The sequence below is a fragment of the Pseudophryne corroboree genome, chromosome 2 (genome assembly GCF_028390025.1).
Source record: "Pseudophryne corroboree isolate aPseCor3 chromosome 2, aPseCor3.hap2, whole genome shotgun sequence".
Lineage (NCBI taxonomy): Eukaryota > Metazoa > Chordata > Amphibia > Anura > Myobatrachidae > Pseudophryne > Pseudophryne corroboree.
The window spans coordinates 665,770,356-665,787,948 of NC_086445.1; the positions used below are offsets into that span (position 1 = coordinate 665,770,356).

At 44.2% G+C, this 17,593-nt stretch overlaps 1 long non-coding RNA gene across 1 annotated transcript in view; it reads right to left on the minus strand.

Annotated features, from left to right (window-relative positions):
- LOC135042776 (uncharacterized) overlaps nt 1-17,593 on the minus strand; it is a 254,693-nt gene that overhangs the window by 101,037 nt on the left and 136,063 nt on the right. Inside the window, exon 2 of the long non-coding RNA XR_010235857.1 lies at nt 3,802-3,859. This is a non-coding gene — a long non-coding RNA (uncharacterized LOC135042776). The remainder of the gene's footprint in view (nt 1-3,801; nt 3,860-17,593) is intronic.

Here is a 17,593-nt window from a genome sequence, read left to right on the forward strand (position 1 = left end):
CTCTACCTGGCGCAATCTGTATAACGTGCTCTACCTGGCGCAATGTGTGTAACGTGCTCTACCAGCTGCAATGTGTGTAACGTGCTCTACCTGGCGCAGTGTGTGTAACGTGCTCTACCTGGCGCAGTGTGTGTAACGTGCTCTACCTGGCGCAATGTGTGTAACGTGCTCTACCTGGTGCAATGTGTGTAACGTGCTCTACCTGGCGCAATGTGTATAACATGTATGGGAGATCCTACATGGTGCAGTGTGTACAAGCGGCACTACTATGATGTGGCCATGCCCATTCTCCACGAAAACATGAACCTAAATTTTTGCTGCGCGCCTTCGGCGCGCACTGTCCTTTCTTCACATTGCAGGAGCGGGAGAACCAATTCAGTTTCTGCGAAAGGCCACCAAAATGTGTACTTACAGCCCTGTTGCAGAGTGTCCTGTATGCTACACAGCCCAGCAGCACTGTCACCCCCTCCTCCCCCTTGCAGCACTTTTGTAGTGTCAAATTGAAGTCTGTGTTTTTATATTGGAATCATTAATAAGATTAATAAGAACCTGTATTCCGATGGAACCCAAAAAAGGACAGCCAGGACCCCAATTTTTAAAAGTGAGGGGTCCCTGGGACCCACTTTTTTTTGGGCTTAGCGCGATCACTGACCATAGTAGAGTCTTATTTAATGTTATGCCCCACAGCAGTGCCCTAGTTTCTTTATGAATTGCAGTAGTGCTTAAGTTCACCCTATGTCACATTTCAGAGCTGCCAGTACACATTATGTCGCACAGTATCCCCAATTCACATTATGATATATAGTGCTAGTTGTTCATATTGTGCCTCATTACAGTGTCCCGTTTCATATTATATATATTATATAACAGTTCATTTTACACCGCACTATAATGAGCAGGTCCAGGGGCATATCTAGATATATTGCAGGCCCCAAGGAAAGTTTGAAAGGACCCCTACGTACAACCCATTGGTGAGAAATTTATATAACACATGTAACTTTGACAGGTTGGGTGGGCCCCTCTCAGCTCTGGGCCCCATAGCAGCTGCACTGCCTTCACCTATGGTAGCTACGCCCTTGACCGCTACACTACCGCTGCAGCTCCTCCTATCCTTAGATTTAGCCAGCCAGCTCAGTGTCAGCTGTCTTTGTGAGTATGAGGAGGCAGGTGCAGCGTGTCTCACACAGTTCCTCCGTCTCTCCGCCTGCCCACACCCCCTCCCCTTCCCTCCCTCCCCCCAAAAAAAGAAATTAGTTAACTATGGTGATGTATCGGTTGCAGGGGGGGTTTCTAGGAACGTATCGACCGTACACACTGGCCGACGGTCCCGCGATATATCGGCCGTTCAAGAGAACGGACGATATATCGACCAGTGTGTACGGGCCTTTAATTGCAATTGCGGTCACACCAAGGACATAGTTGCAAAGTGAATGACAGGAAGACGGAGTTTTGGGGGTGGTAACGGGGAGTGGTTGGGCAAATGCAGGCATGTCATGGCCGTTCAGATGGTGTTTCTTAGGCATGCATAAATTAGAAACTACAACCTTACTTGGTACTGGAGAACCCTCTGTATTCCAGGAGAGCAGCTTAGCTCAGACTCTGCGACATAACCCATTTGTGATGGTGGTACCGATGTGTCATTATGTGATGCAGTGGGTGTTCCTATGCTCAGGTTAACGTCTGCCCATATTAGCATTTAATCGAAATTGCGTACACCAAAATATAGCAACAGCAATAGCAAAACCAACCACATCTGAATAAGGACCTTATTCATATTCAGTTGCAGTTTTGCTAAAAAGCGAAACAGCAACTGCTAGCACTCGCATGCTGGGGGCCGCCCAGTGCACGGCAAGGCCGCCCGGCATGTGATAGGCCGCCATACATTGCATTTGCATTTATAAATGCAAACGCAACACGGGCATTGGGATATACTGGTAGCCACTTGCATACTCAAACAGGCTGCATATGTAGATGCATCGGTGCCATCTTTCCCGTCACAGCAGCTGAGTGTGATGTCACACGCTGGCTCCAAAAATGGCCTGACTTGCCGGTGTTTTTGTCGCAACACTGCGTCGTCGCCCCCAATCGCCGCGCAAACACCTCTTTCTGTCAATCAGGTACTCACATCACTGAGATTGCAATCGCATTTCCTGGGCTGTGCACACGCAGAACAGGCTCTGTGCGTGCACGCTGGTCCATAAATCAGGAAAATGCGATCGCATCAGTGACTGCTGCTGAATAAGGCCTAGGCTTACTATTCCTAATTGTAGTCTATGTGGAAGGTAAATCAAACGAAAATCGAAAAATAAGTGAAAACTCCCAAACACTTGTGTTAACTATATGTGTGTCGACCAGTGTCATGTCTACCTTTTTATCTGTCGACCTTTTGACCCTGTTGACCTAATGCATGTTGCCCATATGGTGTTGACCTATTGACTATCTAGAAACTGTTTATCTGTCATCCGGATACCCCCATGATCATGCAGAGAAGTATTATACTAGCCATAGTGGATCTAGACCCCTATTCAGGTTGGATTGCAATAGTAAAAAAATTGCAATCGAGCAGTTTTTGTACTAATGGATATGCGCTGCATTCACACAGTGCATGCGCGAATAGCAATCACAATAGCAATCATGCATGCGCGATCACAACCCGGACGTGGGGGCTGGCGATGGGGACAGAACGTACCATTGCGGGGGAAAAGGTCCGGTCAATGCAGGTGTGGCTGGACTGTTTTCGGGACGGCTGCGTGATGTCACATGCAGCCGCTCCGATGGAAAAAAATGTCAGTGAGCTTCCTGCCTTCATAGCTGTGCTGCAAGGGCAGGGGACATCCATATTTGCTGGGACCGCAATGTGATTGCGGCATGATCACAATTACATTGCGGTCCAGCCGCTGGGCGGCGGGCAGCATGCTATAGAAACAATTGCTAGAAACGATTGCAGATTCTGCTTATTAGCAGAATCTGCAATCCAACCTGAATAGGGTCCCTAGTACTGCAAAAAATAAATAAAGATATCAATACTACAAGAGCAGGTATTAGTTGTGTTGTGGCTCAGGGTGGGGAAATGTGGGGTTTCATGCTCCTCAAGTACAAGCCAGTGCATAACTGCTAAATCCTCATCCTGCACAACAGTCACAAGAATACACTATGCAAAAATACAAAATATATCAATACAAAAAAAATGTAAAAGCAATTCTTTGACATATTGCCTAAAATGTCATAAATGATGGGCAAAGCTGGCAAGGTGGTCAAGCAGAATCCTCTTTGGTGACATCACATGACTTTATCTACTGTATGCTTATGTTTCCTGTGCATGAGTTCATGGGCAAAATGGTAGTGGTTATACGGGGATGTGTTCGGCATCCCAGCGGACTGGATGCCAGCAGTCATGTGACCAATGTAAACCCTCCCATGGAAAGTGAGATCCATTGCACGGCGTAACTATTAAAATTATATAATGGGTTGGAGAGTGTCGTATTTCCACTGTATACAATCACTTGGTTTTTTTGAAGACAGGGAAGTCATGAAATTCAATGCAATTTGATATCTTGCTTTTCTGTACGGGCGAATTAGTACATATTACAATAGTGGGGTTCATATATCTCTAATTATAAATAAATATTCCTAAAGTCCTAATGAACATCAAACTTAGAGCTTTCTTAAACAGTCCTAAAACCAATAATATTTACAGGACTTTTGTAGGTACAGTATATATTAATTTTACATGTGCATTACATAAGCAAACTGTTGTGGCCGACATATAAACCAGAACCCATGTAATATTTCCTCACTAACCTGCATTAGCCATATTGTTGAATCCAGACATTTGCAAAATCTATGGCATCAGGAACACCTGGGAAATAAAAGAAACCATTTTTAAATACCTGGTTTGTAAATACATGCTATTAAAGTATTTCTTGAATTCATTTTTTTGTTTGATATAACATCAGTAAATAACAAACAGTTAATGAAAAAAAGAAGCCTAAAAATGTAAGGGCACTGTAATAGGAAGAAACTGTCTTTTAATTTATGCTAATGTGCTGGGCTGTGGTGACAATAAGCACAAAATTACAGAGTGGCTTTCTAGCTGCTAATTATCCCCCATCTTTGTTGTTCGTGAAGATGGACACACAATTATACTCTCTTGCTGTATATTAATACAGATTCTTGACATCTTCAGCAGACCCAGAGCTGACATCGAGCTTTTTGTCTACTTTAATTGAAAATTAATGGTTACTGTGTTGCCACGGAGATGGTGGCAATGGACGCCAATGGCGTTCGCATTTCAAGCAGGAGCTGGTGGCATTGTTTGTCCTGGATGACCTTGAAACTTAAATTAAAAGTTAAAAAATAAAATAAAAGCTAGAACAGGGTTTGAAATTATTGCAGAAAGATAGACAGAAAATTATAATAGCCCTAGGGGAAATCATATAAATAAACTGTGAAGTTGTGAATGTAAGGTATGTTAGAAATCCAAGCTTATGAATAAAAAAATTAGACTCCACTTGTAACATTTCTACAAATATGCTAGTGGACTGTAAGTCCTCACGGAAGACTGAATAGCAGATGTAAGAGCATCTCAGCACGCTAAAGGAGTGATCTATGTTTCTGCTTACTGTCTGATGAGATGATACTTAGAGGAAAGTACTATCCCGAGGCCCAACTGTCCCTGAATTGTGTTTTAGTGGTATCCTGGCCTTATGGTTTACAGTACTCCTTACTATGTTCTAGCGAGTGGAAGGACGGGGAGTAATTGTGTGGCAGGAATCTTAGCTCACATCAAGATTGATGGAAAAATAAATTCTTTTGTTTTAACCTCTATGACTGCTGAGGAACACACCGCAATCCCAATAAATAAAAAACAGCGCACGCTATTATTTAAGGCAAATACACAAACAATAGCCAAGTGATTTTGGACGACATGCATCAGTGCGATGAACCCGCCAATGATCGCATGCATATCGGCATTTATTAAAGCTGTATGCATGGACATTTTAGCAAAGGACAGTTCTCTCAATAAGAGACAGTGTAGAGACTCCGGGGTCTGTTCTCACGCAAATAACTGCTTCCAAGTGTCGATGGTAATCGCAATGGTGTGCCAGTGGTGGACTGTCTACAACCACCAGCTGTGCTACTGCGTAAAAGGGGTGTATAAACTGGGCTTATCAGGGGTAGCACTCTCCGGCACACGCTAGTGCACGGGGAAAGACTTAAACTAGAGTTAGCATATTATCACGCCCATGACTCCACCAACAGGAGCTAGAATGGACACAGCAATTTCCTTCTCTGAATCAGGCCATAAGGCTCCTAATGCTTACTCGCATCCATGTACTAAGCCAGGTGGGAACTTCTAACCTCAGCTGACCCCAATATCTCTTCAGACATGACCTTTTAACACAGAAGTCGGAAATTCACAGACTACTAGGTCTCAAGTGTGGTGTAGGCTTGCTCAGGGTTGAACTGGCCCACTGGTAAAATCCCCAATTGGCCTCACTGCCTGAGGAACCTATCCCAACTTCTAAAGGTCAATAACTTGGTGGATCAGGATCTTATGTTCTTGGTTTGTTTCTATGGAAACTACACGAAGATTAGCTAGCTCTCTTGCCAATTAAAGTGGGTGATCTTAGCACACCCCTGTTCTTTGCATGCCCTCTTTAATGATTCGCCACACCCCATTTTATGGCTGGCCACACCCCTTAAGCTTGGGCCTCTAGCACCGCGTTCCCCAGTTGGCCTTTCATGCTCCAGCCTGACACTGGGCCTGTTATTGGCTAAGCCATGTACATGGGCTGGCCATGCAAGGGCACAGTTAAGAAATCCCTCCTAAGATCCTTAACTGTGATGGCTCTGATGTGGATGTGATGGAGACCAGGAGACCGTATACTTATACTGGTATAAAGGCTCATATATAATAGAGGGGTATAGTACATGTATGAATAGGTGTGGTTAACCCAATGGTGGATTAGGAGCTTTACTCTCAATGTTTTATTAAAAGCCTAAAACATATAAAAATAGTGAAGCTGAGACGGGAACATTTTGGCTCTCTTTGTAAAACTGGTTTGAATACACTTTGGACAATGTGCAATAAAAACAACATAAGGAGTCAATTTATGGCCTCAATGTCAGTCGCAATACATTGTACAAACAAACTGGTAAAAAAATAGTTTTCAGTTTAACCACAAACGTGTGGAATTTTGGCAAGAAGATAGTCCAGATCATGAAGTGGTTAAAAATACAAAAAGTCTAGAATACGAGTTCATGTCATCCTTTCTTTTCTAATAAATATTTTACTTCTTATTAGGTTCCAGTGTCAGACAAGGGGTGCACTAAAGCTGGGTAAACACTTAGCGATATATCGGCCGATATATATCATTCTGTCGTGGATCGGAATGATACATATAGGCCACATCAGTAAGTGTGTATGCTCTATTTGCGTGCACCCACGGTTTTTTGGTCAGCCCTGCTGCAAGGGCTGAGAAAGATACTGTAACTGTGCACTGTACAGCTGAGAAGATCATTTGTGTAGCACGCATTGAGTATCATATACACATAATCTACAAAATGTCTGTAATGGGTTAATGATTTTATTCTACCAGATCACAATAAAAGCATTTATCCGCTTATCTTGCTGCTGTATCAAATAAACAATACAGTAAGGGTCCATTTATGCTGAGAGCCCCCACAAGGATACTCTGGTAACTTCAAAGCCCAGTCCCTACCCGTGTGGATTACATGCAGATCTGAGGCAGAGATTTGTGCCTTGTGCTGTGATGCTTCTATATGTTACAGATAACTTTTATCCTCCGTGTTACCTTTTGCTACTTTGGGTACCTCTGTCACTATCTGTATGCCCAGCAGACTGCTTTCTCAGATAAGGAAAACTTTTCATTTGCTCACCAGTACAAAATCAAAATGTACAAACTGGTGACTAAGACAAATACTAAGAAGACAAGGTGCCATCACTCTGCTTCCGAATGCCGGCCCTAATCCCACCTCACAGCCCTGTCAGTTTCCTGCTCTAGCACTGACTTTGCTGCAGGCATCTTCTGTGCTGAGCACTCTCAGATCTGTCTCCTCCTGGGAGCCCTAAAGAGGACTCTGAGATTTCTGTGTTACCGGATCATTCACTTTGTGCCCTGAAGCAAATCACTGGATCCCGGGGGAAGAGCAGCGCTCCGGCAGGGGAAGGAGGGCAAGCCAAATGCAAACTATCTGATTGTGGGTTTTTATAGCACAAGATTGTTTGAAATTGACAAGTTCAATGTCCTCATTTTATTCTGCATCCCCTATCAGACTTCCCACACATGTACCAAACACATTGTGCTCAGTCATGTAGGGCATTCACTGAGGCAATAATCTCCCTCGTAGTGTACATCGTGTGTGTGTGTGTGTGTGTGTGTGTGTGTGTGTGTGTGTGTGTGTGTGTGTGTGTGTGTGTGTGTGTGTGTGTGTGTGTGTGTGTGTGTGTGTGTGTGTGTGTGTGTGCATATGCTCATGTATGTGTACATGAAGAGCAAGCCAAAAAAGATGAGCAGGTGCTTTTCCATTTGTAGACGTAGCTTGTGGATAGATAAACTATTAAGAAGCAATGTTGTTGGTCAGGAGACCGCCTTTTACCAGCACCATAGCTTGGGCTTTAGGACAGAAGACAGTTGTTTTTATTTATTTATGTAATTCATTTATTACAAATGTATGCACAGATTATACCCTGGCTGTATGCTGAGAACAGAAAATTTGTCATCTCAGGGGTCTACTCTTGTAACACAGAAGTAATGTGATGTGAGCCGAACATGTGAAAGTTGATTATTTGTTCAGCAAAGAGAGTTTACGGTGAGCAGGAAAGGTGGGGATGGTGAAGGATCAGGAATATTTGTGTTACATTCGTGTCTCCAGAAACTCTATTACTTCCACATCCCCGGCCAAAATGTTGTGGCACCAACAGAGGCATATGTTGCACAGTACGAAGTAGGATGAAATGCAGAGCACACAGACAGCCTGTTCCGATTACAGGGCAATAAGGCTGTTTACTTGCCCATCTGGGGCTGGTTACTGGACGATAAATAGTGAAACAGAAAGTGTGTTTTCCCCTCTGCGGTTTCTGTTTTTGTAACCAGATGTCACAGCTGAGTGAGGGTCGTTTGGTCTGTAATTTGTTTCTAGAGGAGCGGTTTATTTCTTTTTCATACAGTGGCTCACTTCACCCTTTGCTGCCACTCAAGATGTTAACCACAGAGCATGCTTCCTAAATAAGAGCTCATTGCATGTACAGTGTCTGTTTCCAGCATCTAGCAAGAATCTTCCGTGACTTAGTGTACATACTAATGTGTTCCAAGACAGTAGATGAGCACTGATTATTCCACATGAACTATGATGATGTGCTCTTATTTAGGCATTCATGTATAAAAGCAACCAGTTTCAGAGAGGAGTGTGCATGTACTGTATTGTGCTTAGTACCTGACTGGGATAAAACAGACTCAGCAGTGACTATTGACTGATTACTAAGCCCGTTGAACCATTATGTGGGATTAGGACAGTAGGTACAGTACCTTGACAAAAAACAATGGTTAAATTAAGAAATCAGACAAATAAAGTTAACAAATCAGGCTAACCACACTGGTCTCAGTGGACATAGGAGGTCATTCCGACCTGGTCGCACGCAGGCCATATTTTACACTGCTGCGACCAGGTAATCGCCACCTACAGGGGAGAGGGTTAGGGCTGTGCAGGGGAGCGATCGCTTGTGCAGAGAGATGCACAAACAAAAAGTTTGTGCAGTCTCTGCACAGCTCAAGACTTACTCAGCCGCTGCGAAGAATCTTTTTGGAGCTGACGTCAGGATCCCTCCCTGCAAACGTCCGGACACGCCTGCGTTTTCTTCGTCACTCCCAGAAAACAGTGAGTTGACACCCCCAGGCTTCTTCCTGTCAATCTTCTTGCGTTCGCTGCTGCGAACACTTTCTTCGTTCTTCTTGTAGCTGCCCGGCGACGGCCGATGCAACGACGTGCCTGCGCATTGTGGCCCGCACGCATGCGCTGTTGTGACCCGATCGCATGGCTGCAAAAAACTGCAGTGTGCGATCGGGTCGGAATGACCCCCATAATCTACACAGATGGGTACAATCACTCTAAGAGTGACTTTACCAGTGACCTGAGTAATTCAGACTTCAGCTCCCACTGGGCAAAGAAGAGGAAACTCAGTGCTGGAACAGTGTTCCAGAACATTGCATCTCTAACAAAAAGCCCCATGATTATTTTTTTTGTACAGAATGATGCTGTAACAACACTAATTTTAATGGCCATGAATTTATATGTGCAGAGCCATTGAGAGTGGGTAAGGGCTTGAGTACCGGGGGTGTGGCCAAATCCGGACTAGTACTAGGACTAAATACTGGGGTTGGACTTGAGAGCTGAGGGCAGAATTGCGCAGGCTTGAGATATCTCCTACTCATGCAGACTTGGCAGGTTAATCAGAACGCTGGGATTGACTTGACCAGCAAAGCAGGTTTTCAGGATGTCGGGATTGGCTTTCCGGCAGGTAGGTTTTTTAGAATGTCAGGATTGGCTTCCCAACCAGGCAGCTTTTCAGGATGTCGGGATTGGCTTTCCGACCAGGCAGCTTTTCAGGATGTCCGGATTGGATTTCTGACCAGGCCGCTATTCAGGTTGTCAGGATTGGCTTTCCGACTAGGCAGTTTTTCAGGATGTTGCGATTGGCTTTCCAACTAGGCAGCTTTTCAGGATGTCGGGATTGGCTTTCCGACTAGGCAGCTTTTCAGGATGTCGGGATTGGCTTTCCGACTAGGCAGAAGTTGAGGATGTTGGGATTGGCATTCCGACTAGGCAGGAGTTCAGAATGCTGGACGGAACCAACAAGGCAGGAGTTTAGAATGCTGGACGGAAGCAGCAAGGCAGGTTTTCAGGATGTCGGGATTGGCTTTCCAACTAGACAGAAGTTTAGAATGCTGGACGGAACCAGCAAGGCAAGTTTTTCGAATGCTGGGCGGAACCAGCAAGGCAGGAGTTCAAAATGCTGGACGGAACCAATAAGGCAGGTTTGTAGAATGCTAGGCGGAACCAGCACAGCCGAAGTTCAGAATGCTGGACGGAACCAGCAAAGCAGGTTTATAGAATGCTGGGCGGAACCAGCACAGCAGGATTTCCAGATGCTGGATGGAACCAGCGGAGTAAGTTGCAGAAGGCTGGGTGGAACCAGCACTGCAGGTTTTCCAGATGCTGGACAGAACCAGTGGAGTAGATTGCAGAAGGCTGGGCGGATCCAGCACAGCAAGTTTTCCAGATGCTGGACGGAACCAGTGGAGTAGATGTGCAGAAGGCTAGGCGGAACTAGCACAGCAGGTTTTCCAGATGCTGGACGGAACCAGCAGAATAGGTTTGCAGAAGGCTGAGGAGAACCAGCACAGCAGGTTTTCTAGATGCTGGATGGAACCAGTGGAGTAGGTTTGCAGAAGGCTGAGCGGTACCAGCATAGCAGATTTTCCAGTTGCTGGACGGAACCAGCGGAGTAGATTTGCAGAAGGCTGGGCGGAACCAGTACAGCAGTTTTTCCAGATGCTGGACGGAACCAGCGGAGTATGGGGGTAATTCAGATCTGATCACAACAGCAAATTTGTTAGCTAATGGACAAAACCATGTGCACTGTAGGTGGGGCAGATATAACATGTGCAGAGAGAGGTAGATTTGGGTGGGCTATTTTGTTTCTGTGCAGAGTAAATACTGGATGCTTTATTTTTACACTGCAATTTAGATTTCAGCTTGAACACACCCCACCCAAACACTCTCTCTGCACATGTTATATCTGCCCTCCCTGCACTGCACATAGTTTTGCCCATTAGCTAACAAATTTGCTGCTGCGATCAGATCTGAATTAGGCCCTATGTTTGCAGAAGGCTGGATGGAACCAGCACAGCAGGTTTTCCAGATGCTGGACAGAACCAGCGGAGCAGGTTGGCAGAAGACTGGGCGGAACCAGCACAGCAGGTTTTCCAGATGCTGGTCAGAACCAGCAAAGTCACTACAACCGCAATGATATGCAGGACAGTCCTTCTGGATCACTGGAATGCACACCAGTGAATCTGGAAATGCTGCGATGTTATTGCAGTAGTGTCCCTTTAAATCATCCAGGGAGATAGGTAGTGCTAGAGATGGATATTGCTCTAAGTCTTTACCAGCAGGAGATACTGGAGCTCACTCCAGGCTGAAAGACAACAAAGCATGGACAGCTTGCCAGTGCTGGGACTTGGAACTTATACCCCTTGCTCACTGCTGACTGGATGAGGGATTCACATGACAAGTAAGTGATTCCGAATTGGGCCCAGGCAGGTCAGCTGACCAGAAACTGGAGGGAACTCCAGCGTTGTGGGACCACATGGAGGTAGTAATGGCCGCAGAGTCAGTGGAGACTATCTGGTGACCACTGGAGTCAGGGAGGCATGTAGTATAATGACACCATGGACAATGCTGTGTAGGCACAGCATGGAGAGACTTGCTGAATTCAGTATTCACACAGAAGGTTAATCAGCACAGGTGCATCTCGTTAGCAAGTCTTACCTTCCAGACAGAGAACTCAGCACTCAGGGAATTCATGGTACTGGTGAGCTGTTTATCCCAGTGAGCAGGAAATATGCAGGATCCAGGACAGATGGCAGAAGTAAGTCACCAAATGATATGAATTTAGACAGTATTGTGACACTGAGAAGAGACTGTTGTACTGGCGAATTGTTGTTAACAACTGTAGACAGATTGAGTGCTGTGACCAGTTGATGAAAGGATTGGTTACTGGAAGGTCAGCTGACAGAAACCAAGACGTCAGTGCCCAGGTCCGGTTTTGGAGGGAACTTCTGATAAGGCCCAAACACCAGGAAGTGAATACAATGGAGAAGCAATACTGAGACAGCAGACAACAGCGCTGTGAAGCGCTATGCACAGAGACAGCGGCAGGTGCTGGAACTCATGTGGGATCAGTGCCGGACCTCTGCTTGAGCCGGACGCAATGTGTGGAAACAGCGCACACGGACCTCTGCGCTCGCCAGGACAGATACTGCAATGGTAAAAAACTAGTTTTAAAACTCCGGAGTGTGACATTTCAAAAACAGTACCTCTGTGAGTGTGTTGAAGATTCAATTCAGAATTGTGTGTTTTAAGGAACAGACCAGCAGACTGTGAATAGACCACAGAAATGAGCACTAGGATGTCATGATTATTCTCTGATTCTATTGTCTAGGGCAAAGTCTAAATTAAAAAATGCTGCTTGTTCCTGTGATATGTGAATATTATTTAAAAATACTATGTTAATTGGGTAACTGTCAACATCGTGGAGTTCTTTCTTCCAGAGAGGATGTTGCCAGGCACAGTGGCTCCAAGACATATGAAAAATACTTGATTGTAAAAGAACCAGCATATGTAATGTAGCCAGGCCTTCATTGTGAAGCACCCAATAACAGGGCTTAGGGTTTGGTAACTCAGACATGTCACCTCATTGTGGGAAAATACTAGACTCTAAAAGACAAGGACAGCACATACTGTATTTTGGGATTGCATGAAGCAGAATATCTGCAGCACAGATTCTATCTAACCAGGCATGATGGAGAGCATTGACGGCATGGAGCACTGTGTTATGTTAGTCACTGACTTTGGCTACGGGGTGATACTCTGCTAAGGTACCTTGTGGAACATATCACCAGTCCTGTGTGGACCTATACAATGTTACTCCTATGTGGACAGGCTATTTCTCCTGTGTGCAACTTCTATTATTCTTTGTGGACCTTTGCACACTTTCTCCTGTGTGGATAAGCATTTGTCCTGTGTGGAACTTCTATTATTCTTTGTAGACCTATGCAACGTTATTCCTGTGTGGATAAGCTATTTCTTCTATGTGGAACTTATTTTATTCTTTGTGGACCTATGCAATGTTACTCCTGTGTGGATAAGCTATTTCTCCTATGTGGAACTTCTATTATTCTTTCCTATGCAACGTTACTCCTGTGTGGATAAGCTATTTCTCCTGTGTGAAACTTATATTATTCATTGTTGACCTATGCAACGTTACCACCGTGTGGAAATATTTGTGACCCTGTGTGGACTATAATAATTCATTATCACTGCCATGTGGAATCAGCAATACTTTTTTGGTGTGGAATTGTTTGCCTTTATCTCCTGTGTGGAATTGTGGAAATATAACATTCGCTGGGACTGTCTCTATTTGGACTGCTACCTGCATAGTGTTTCTGCGCTACATTTACCTCTTGCGCCTATGTATTATCTATTCCTATGTGCGGTAAAAAAGAAACCATTACATCAGTTTCATCTACTCGGTGTCTGGGTGATTGAAAAAACTCCATATCTACACAGAGAGCAATCTTCTGCAGACTGAGAACAAGTTGGAAAGTGCCATGGAAAAAATTACCCAGCTGGAAGAGCAGCTCTCTGCATTTCAAGAAAACTTCCACGCGGAAGTGGGAAAAGCAGAGGAGGGAAAAAAATTGGTTAACGCTTTTGAAATTGTTTTCTGGACCCAAAATGGTGTCCTATTTTTTTCCCACTAAATCTAGTGTTACAGAAATACAAAAACTCAAGCAGCAATTACTACAGGTTGATCATGAAAAGGCTGGCATAAACTGTGATATGCTGTAGATGCAAAAAGACTTGTATAATAAGCAGCAGATAATCAGTGAATTGCTTGAACAAAGTAAGATGTTCCAGAAGGAAAATATCTGTTAGCAGCAATTTGACAATGGAGATGTCCTTATTAAATGTCACAGTGTGCAAGAATGGAATGAAGTATCAAAAATGGGAAACTCCCTAAAAGACTCTGGTGCAAAAGTGGATGAGGTAGCTTGAAGTGGCATTCAGCTTCCACTTACAGTATGTCTGAAGGAGTGAAGCCTTCCAAAAGGGTTACAATTCCATATAATCAAGGAGTGTCTAAAGTTGGTGAAAAAGAACTGACAAATACAGATGGTATTACCTGTGAAGAAAAGGTACAAGATAAACAGAAGCCTACGGAGATATTGATCGCTTCCAAGGATGAGATTCTGTTGCCGCCACGTGATTGGAGTGATATGAATGTGACCAGGTCACATAACAAGTAAATATTGAGACTCTTGTGCAGACTCCTTTATGTGAAACAATGTCTTTGTACCACCAGGATGGAACTTGCAATGCAGCTGAATTTGTCTGTGAGAAAGTGAATTTGTCTCACACTACAAAGCTTACAGTAAGTAAACCAGCTAATCAGAATCTGAAAATAAAAACCTCTGTGGAGAGTGAATTTCAACCTGTGCTGATGGAACAGCTGGCGGGATCCCGTAAGTCGGAATACCGATGCCAGAATCCCGACACCTGTCAGAATGTTGATGTTGGAATCCCAACAGGGTCAGAAGACTGGCACCAGAATCTCAACAGTCGGCATCCTGACCGTAAGTATAGCAAGCGAATTAGGGTTAGGGCCAGGGGGAGGAGGTTAGGTTTAGGTGCTACCCACCTGGGAGGGGGGGGGGGGGGGGGGGGGCGGTTAGGGCTAGTCTGCAGAGGGGAGGTTTAGGTTATGTTCCGGGAGGGGGTATTAGAGTTAGGCACCACTGGGTGGTTAGGTTTAGGTACTAAGGGGGAAGGGTAAAGGTTAGGCTGCGGGGAAGGGGGGGTTAGGGTTACGCAACACAGGGGGAGCATAGGGTTAGGCACTAAGTGGGTAGGTTAGTGTTAGGCTTCAGGAAGGGAAGGTTATGGTAGAGGAGAGCGGATAACATACTTACCTTGCCCCTGTCAGGATTTCAAACATCGGTATGCCTGCATCGGCATCCCAGCCGGTGGTCAAACATATTGTAACCATTTTGTAACTATTTTCAAGGCCCAAAAAGCGGATGTTCAAGAAGGTCCAAGAGATATGAGTCGTACTGAAGTGGCAGACAGCCATCAAAATCATAAGATGTAGTTTGTGGTTCAATGGAATAAACAAGCCTCAGAGGCAGCGGGAAGGGTGCCAATCCAGATTGAAAGAGGTCTCTAGCCCTCAGGTGTGTATATATACACACATAATATTGCACATATTGGGGAAAGAGGGCCTGGACAGCACACCCTAGCTACTTACAATGGGATGTGCTACCTAGCTGAGACGTAATACTACAACATAAAAAGGAGAGCAGACCATTGGAATTATAATAAATGTAATACATAATACGAAGGTTTAAGAAGTGAGATCGTGCCATGCATGGGGTCTATGCGGTTTGCTATTTTCTGTTCATTTATGTTGAATGCTGCCAGTAAAGCTTTATGTTAATTTACTTACAAGAAAAGTAGTTTTTGGATCCTGATTAAGCATCTAGACACTACACCAAGACACTGCACTCACTCTATAACTTTGGTATACTTACCACCAATTGAAATATATGTGGTAATATAATTATCTTTGCTATGTATCTAGTAGCCACCAATACATGTGCACAGGGCCAGACTGCCCATCTGGCACTTCTGAGATAAGCCAGAAGGGCTGATAGTCTGGTGGGCCAGTCCGGTCCCACAAAGTGCCGGGAAGGCTGCGCAAAGCGCAGTCTCCGGCTCTCTGGTTTAGCCACCTCACCCGAAGCGTGCGTCTCCAAGAAAATGGGGACGTTCCGCAAGTCTACAACTCCCTGACTTGCGGCACGACCCCGTACTCCGTATCCGCGCGTGCACAATCATGAATGTATGCAGTGAGTTGCTTCTCTTTTTTTCTCATACTGCATGAATACACCCCTCTACTGAGCTCTACACACACATATATGTATTGTGAGTTAAAATTGCATACTCAGCTCAAACGTTCTCGATCCATCTGTACCTTTGTCAGGAGCCATTACAGCTTAATAGATTTTAGGTGCATTTCTCATCACAGTCCAGCAGCAAGGCTGGTTATGCCCATTTGGCTCCCTTTATACCTCTCCCAATCAAATAAGGTGCCAAAAACATCACTTCCGCATTCCATACTGGAACTGACATTACATCACTTCCCCTTATGAGTATATTCACTAAGGATGTCTTATACATCTCACTCAAATCCCAATTCCAATATGTACACCAATGCCCATCAATGCCCATGTGTGGCTGCTGCACCGGAAGTGATGTAGCGCACTAACCGGCAGGCGGTCATAGGACACAGGAGCACCAGATCACTATGTTTATGATCTTGGGTCCACTTAGGGGTTAGGAGGGCAAGATCCGGTGGTGTCCAGGTGCGTGCTATGATTGGCATTGGTGTACAAATTGTCTATATACCAATTATATAGACCAATATGTTTAGAAAATGTAGGATTTTGAAAGAATAGCAACTCTTCCTGGTGAAACATAAAACCGTTTACATACAATGCTGCAACTGCTTTCCCCATTGCACATACTGAGATTTGTAAATAATGTTCCCCATCAAAATAATAGTAGTTGCTTGAGCACAAGTCATAGCAAATGCAAAAATAGCCATTTATGAAAATCAAAGTCGCTACCTAAGGAAGAAAAAAATCAGTCCATGGCAGTCAATCCTAGATCGTGTGGAATGCATGAGTACAGGCTTTTCACGTCCATGAAACACATAATTATATCAGGACCAATATCAAGTTCCCCTATCAGCAAATAAAGAAATGAGGTAGTGTCTTTGAGGTAAGTAGGTTTCTTGGTCACATGTGGTTGTAGCAAAATATCCAATAATTGTGAAATGGGCTGGTAGTGTTAAGTAGAAATTATTCTGTGACCTGGCAGATTGGTCGCATCCTTGTGGATTTAGGTAAGGAATATCAAATTAGGGTGACAGGATTTTTTTACTTTAATGCATCAAATTATCTTTGGTCAATAAAATTATAGTTAAAACTATCTTTTAATATGTGCATCAATTCTTTTTGGTATCTACCTGTTGGATTTGTTAGAAGCTTACTGTACATGTACTGTGTCGCATCAGACAACTGCAGGAAAATGTCTTCTTTATATTCATTCAAGTCCTGTAGTATGATACTGCCGCCCATGTCTGCAGGACGGGTTGTGATGTTCTTATCTTTACCCAACTGAATGAGAGCTGCTTGTTCTACTCTTGAAAGGTTGTAACAAATCTTGGGTCCATCATTGGTGAATTTACTCAGAGTCATCAAGGAGTCATGCTGATAGATGCATTGTATGATAGCAGATCAAATTTTGATCCAAATTGCCACTTGCAGAAAGAATCAAGCGGGGTACCTTGTATATTGGGTTCCTGGTTTTGAAAAAACTTTCAATCTTAGAACACGATTCATGTGATGAAGATCTATTTGCAACTCAAAGTAGTATTGGATACAAAAGAGAATCCTTTCTTTAAAACTTTTTCCTCGATTTTTGATAATGGACTGGAGGATTGAAGATTAGCTTCTCTTTTTGGTTGTGTCTCTTAAACCTCTCATTCTGTCAACTGCATCAGGTTATTTTGTTTTGTCATCTCCCCCTCTGTGGTTTCTTACTCCTAAATGGAGACGTTGGGCACTGGTAAATTCTACGGATTTCACCACAGCGATATCACTGTCACTTTGAGAGGAATTGTATAGCTCCTTGGGGCCTTTCCTATTGCGCAAGTTGGCTCAGC